The following is a 6,024-nucleotide window of genomic DNA, read 5'->3' as shown; positions in this document are numbered from 1 at the left end:
TAGTAGCATATAGATAAAAAAACATGCGTATTTAAATTTCGAATAAACGCCGAGTTTTTAGCATACAGACATATTTTCTTTATTTATACAGTTTTAGGTCCAAAATGAAATATGGAAAAACGGTGCAAAATAGAAATTCTTTCTAGAATGAATTTTTCTGTTATTCAGTAGCTTAACTGTACTCAGTTTAAGATTATATCTCATAATTTGGGAATAGTAAATTTTATTTTCATGTGAGAAGAGATACGAAATATTTTTACTACTTTCCATAATTTTAAAAGTTGAGCGTTTCTTCCGGACTTTAGACCCTAATCTAAATTTTTATATTTAAAAATCATTTCGTAGATATCAGTTTTGTTGCTTGCCAAAAATATCTTAAACGCCCGCGCGTGGGCTTGAACCACGAACCTTTCGGTTAACAGCCAAACGCGCTAATCGATTGCGCCACGAAGGCATTGCTTAAGCTGACTCAGAAAAGGTAATAGTTTGAAATAACGACCTAATTTATATTTCTTTCCTCTTTCTTTATTTGATAAATATTTCTCTCCTTCAGATTAGTAAGTCTAATACACAGAAATGTAATAATAAATTTTCTCAGCTTTGTTTCAAAAGGAATAGAGTTTCAGCACATTGCTGCACCGGATTTCCAAAGCTTTCCTCTTCGTATCTAGGCTGTAGAACGATATTTCAAACTTGTGACTGAAGCATCTAAAAAGGTGTGTGGAGCTGACGTAAGATATGACTCGATTAATACGGCTCTCCAATCAAGATGTATTATGCCCAAATTTTCAAAAAAAGTTAACCTTAAATTAATTTTTTTTTTTTTTTTTTTTTTTTTTTTGAATAACAAAATTAAAAATTATAAATACATTTACCGTTTGTTTACTAAAATGTTAAAGTAAAAATATCATAAATTACGAAATATCACTATTTTACGAAAACAAATGTGCTTCTTGCGCAAACAATTAATAATTTTAAATTAAAGATCTTAAACTCTTTTCGCGTTCCGTGTTTTTTAGTCCAAAGGGCCAATTTGCCCTGAAGGACTATTAATTTCACTTTGGCATTTTGCGTCGAAAACTTTAAAAGGCTGTATCACTTTTTAAATCGTAGCCACCATATATTATCGTCCTGTCTTAGTTAAATAATGAAGAATCTGCATAAATGTATGTATGTTTCTCGCATTGTGAAAAAAAGATGATATCTAGAGCCATCGAATTCTGAATAAAGTAATCCTCCACTCGAACATGGGCACCTGGAAGCCCAAATTTGAAATTTGGAATTTGTTTTATTACCTATTTCATATTTTGTAAAATTTTAACGAATTTTTGATTAACAAACTCAACAATTTAAAAGCGAGCAATGGCAACGCTCTACGGGGAAGGGTAGGAACTTTTTTATCTCCAGCACGCGGAAATGTGTATGGGAAATTCTAAAGATATGATTTTGCGATATTGCTCTTGAACTGAATTTTATAGTTTGAGTATGTAGAACATAATATTTAATAAGTAAATGCAACAGACAAAACGTTAAAAAAACGCCCCTATGGACGTAATTTAAAATCTAAAACCTGTCAGATTTATTATTATTATTATTATTATTATTTAGTTTTTGTTTTTCGTGTTTTTCCGTTTTCCAAAATTCACATTAGGAACAACTGCATTTCGATAGTAATGAGTTTATTAATTATAAAAAAACTGATGAAAAATATTGAAATTTAATCATTTTCAAATTTCGGTGCAGCACGAACGAAAGGTATATTTCCCCCCCCCCAGTTTTACGCAGCTAAGCAACAGACAACATTTCCGGGGTATAGCATTAAAAAAATGGGGGAAGTGGGGTAGAATCGCCCACTGCTTGGCGCGTTTTTAAGAATTGCACATACTCGGTATCCATATACACATCGATCTACTATTTTCACTTAAAAAAACATCCCAGAATTGCACAAAAATGGCATTGTGCACTCCCTTGACTTTATCCATGTACACTTAGACTTATTTTCACTTAAAAAGTCAAGAAAATTGACAAAATTCCAATTCTTTTTACTCTTGTAAAAAGCGCCAAACAAATAATTGGGCGATTCTGCACTTTAGCCAAAAAAAATACAGAAAAACGTGTTTTTTCGGTTCATCCTACTGTATATATAATTGATATAGCATGCTTTACATGCATATCTTAAATTTTGCACCACATTACATTATCATCAAATGCATGAGCTTGAAAAATGTTTCCCGGCCCTTTAACGTGAATAGACAACTCAGCTTATGAAAATTTTCATAATTAAAGCTTCTTAAAATTACTGTATTTATTTTAACTGTCTATCCATTCTTTTTACTTTCAGGAGCTTTACTTCAAATAATTGGAATTCTTAAATTGCTCTAATAATTCTGACACCAGCTCAGCTCGAATTATATCGACATTCATTTGATCAAAATTAATTAAGAAGAGAAAGCAGTTCGTTAAGGAAACATTAAGAATCAAGTTAGATAATTAAAGAGGAGAATATTAATAAGATAACATAAAATACAGAAAAAAATAAAACTTCTGCCATATCAAGACAACCAATAATTTCATTAATCTTTCTGCCACAGGGAAAGTGTTCTAAAAATAGAAAACAAGAGCAGGAAGCTGTCCGCGTCTTTTATGAAAAACTGAAGGTCTCGTGTAAAAAAAACTATTCTTTGAGCCTAATGTGCCAAAAGAAATTGTCTTCCTTCTCGCTAGATGTCATTACTATCATTCCGTGTAACATATAATGGTCTGCATAACGTGCCGTCTTAAATTGAAAATGAATTAAAATCAATCATTAGGCACGCAAGTGTTTGTGCGTAGAAAACAGTTTTGCCATTCAGAACATCACCTTTATAGCGGAAAATTTTCAATGAAGTATTCCATAACACTAGAAGGAAAAAAATGCTTATATATTATTTAAACGATGTAGTTGCGAAAAGCGATTTTTCTCCACTGTTCTTCAGATTTCAGATTATTTTCAATGATGTTCTCCGCGTAATCATTTTTTATTCCATTGCTCTAATATTCTACATGTTCAATAAGAGTTCGTATTTACGCTAGCGAAACGTGCACGATTATTTAAGATGCTAAAACTAATCATGTTTTATTATTATTATTATTAAGAATGACAAAGGATTTAATGTCCATCTGCTGAAGGGAACGGATTTCATTTTGAAGAACTTTCGTAAAATAACTTAAAATGCCTTTATGCCTCTATGTCATATCCTGTACATGAAGTTTTAAAATAATGAAATAATTACATAAGGAAGGTATGTCATCATATGAACCTTCTTCAGGTCGATCCTATACGGTTGTAAACCCTATTAGGTTTATTTGAAGAAGGAAATGTCAAAACTCAGCCTTGCCCTCACCGGAACTCGAAGTTTCTTCTAACTGGATAGTTCCAGCAGGTTATTCTAGTTGCTTTCAATTATTTCCAGCTGGACGTGTTAACCACTTAAACTCTTATCAGAGCTGGGCGCAAAACGCAATAAGAAAGTTTTCCAGGAAACGCGTTCTTCTCAGAAACATAAATGAAGGCCTCCCCGAGATATACTAAATAGAAACAGAACCTTCCTTTGATTGGCTGACTTGCGCGAAACAGAGGTTCTAGCAAAATGTTTTCCCCAATATCGTAAATATTGCGGGAACGTACATCACTGAACTTAATATTTTACCCAAAATTGTGGGTACAAATATTCTGTTCAAATAATTCTAGAAGGACCTTTTTTTCCGAAGAAATTTCTTATTGAGTTTTGCTTCCGTGGATCCGATGAGGCTTATCACATCTCGATAGCACGCATGGGGATGCGACGTTTTCTTACAGAATAAGATTCATCTGTCAGATCAAACTTCTGTGTTCTTGTACGTGTGCACAATGTACGTGTTTATAATATTATTTTGAAAGATTTATAGAAAGTACTATGCATTATTCAATAAAACAACAGAGTACCGCACTCCAAGGAGATATTGTAATGAAGTTTTTAAAAAAATTTGACCATTTTTATCGAAAAGCAAACTTTATTATGCAATCTTACAGGAGGAAAACTGAAACATTTTAAGCGCGTGCATCTTCAAGCGAGGGATATTTTAAGCGCGAAGTTTTACATTTCTCACTGGGAACTTATTATGTTAGTAGCGTATAGCAATACAAAAATGTTATAATATTATGGAATAACTAATAATAGTAAATTAAATTACTATTTACCATTGCGCAAAGTTACCCTTCTTTGGAAATAATGTGTTAGCTGTAATTCAAATTAAGAAAGCAAGTATAATTTAAACAAACCTAAACAATGTTGTAATTAAAAGGGAAAAAATGGAAGAAATGTTAATTGGAAGGGTTTTTTTATTATTGCTTAATAAGTACGGGATACAATTATTTTTTTTAATCTGATGGCTTTTGCTTGGGGCAATGTTTGACGTGACTAAAAAGTTCCGAGGTAAGAAACGCAAAGTTTCTCACTGATTCTCCTAAACTGTTCTCTTCATTCTTCATTTGAGTCTCTCTCCATTGTAAAATCACACAAATGGTGTGTCTTATTTAATAATTCGTTCATCTTATAAAATAAATATCTTTTTTTTTTTCGCTGCTTTTTCTGTCGGCTAGTATTTTAAGATCACAATAATTCTTCATTCCTCATTTCTTAATTAATTCTTTTATTTCGCCTTATTTCATATCAGAAGATTTGCTTGTCCAATTTGTATGATTTCTTCGGCCTTCATTTTTTAGTTGATGAAATACTTTAAAATTGTTGATTTCAGGCCAGAGCTGATACAGTGAGTATTTCAGTGTGGATCAATGAAATTCCAGCACCAGCGTATTAACTAGAAACAATTAAGATAACGCGTATATGTGAAATAGCGTTCCAAAAATCCGCGCTCGGCAAGGGTTTGTTGCAGAGCAGCGGGTTTGCTGCAGTTGGGTTAAATCCACAATTGTAAAATGAGAAATTTTACAATTGCTGATTCGAATTTCTTTCTTGCTTGCGAAAGATTACAGATCCGTACATACAGCGTAAATGATTACAGCTAAATTAAAAGACGAGATTGTGGAACACATAGACTAATCAGTTTCAAAATATTGCGAAGTTTTCTCACAGCGTTTTTCTGTAAATGTTTTCTTTAGAGTTAAATTCCAATGAATTTTGGCTGGAATTTTCCAGCTGAACATGCTTGACCATAATTAATTTAAATTTAAAATTTAACTGAACGCAGGATTTCATCCATTTAAACTTTCAGGGGATTTAACTCTTTGAAGGCCAAAACGTCCGAAGCAGGCTTTCATTCAAACGACTACAGCCGCCCGAAACGACCGGGATTGCGATACTGTTTTGTTCCCTCCCCGTAAGGTATTCAGTAGCAGGTGCAGTTTTCCCAAATACATTGTATCAGTTTATTGCAAACAGCTTATCTTAAAAGACTAATGGAAGCTTCTTTGTTAGGAAGTAGAAAGGATGTCATTTTAAATCATCACACCTCTTTGTGCGTTAATGGACGGGGAGGGGCGTTTCGATATTTTAAGCATGCAGGTTAACGAAGGCTTCGGTTTTCTTAGGGTTAAATCCACTCGAACGAACTGAATTTGGTTTGATTTATTCAATTACAGCAAAGCATTCGAGGGCTATCTGCCTAAGGGAAGAGACGGTTTCGTAGAGGGCTTTTTAAAGGAAACTGAATCATATACACGTTACAGATGGAGAAAACACAAAAACGCGTATGCAGCCAGTCCGTTCACCGGGATTCGAACCCCGGACCGCAATAGCAGCTTTCAGCGACTTTATCATTCAACCGCTGTTTAGCGAACGAACTTGGAAAACAGTAGGAAAACGAATTGCTAGCCATTAATCATCTCCTCAAAGTCCTGTTTTTTTTTTTTTTTTTTTTTTTTTTTTTTTTTTTTTTTTTTTGTCTTACTTCTTGAAAAATAGAGCAAATTATCACATACATTAATAAAATTCTGTTAAGATTGATTGCTTAATCACAATAGTTGCTGCAAAAACAAAGTTACTA

At 33.0% G+C, this 6,024-nt stretch overlaps 1 non-coding gene across 1 annotated transcript; it reads right to left on the bottom strand.

Annotated features, from left to right (window-relative positions):
- Positions 1-380: 380 nt before the first annotated feature.
- TRNAN-GUU (transfer RNA asparagine (anticodon GUU)) lies at positions 381-454 on the bottom strand. The gene has a single exon. It is a non-coding gene; the product is annotated as a tRNA-Asn (tRNA).
- Between the last annotated feature and the right edge of the window lie 5,570 nt (positions 455-6,024).

This window comes from Stegodyphus dumicola, chromosome 8 (assembly GCF_044657685.1).
Source record: "Stegodyphus dumicola isolate Sdum_Otavi_A_Nest chromosome 8, ASM4465768v1".
Taxonomy (NCBI): domain Eukaryota; kingdom Metazoa; phylum Arthropoda; class Arachnida; order Araneae; family Eresidae; genus Stegodyphus; species Stegodyphus dumicola.
This window is presented reverse-complemented; position numbering and strand designations above follow the sequence as displayed.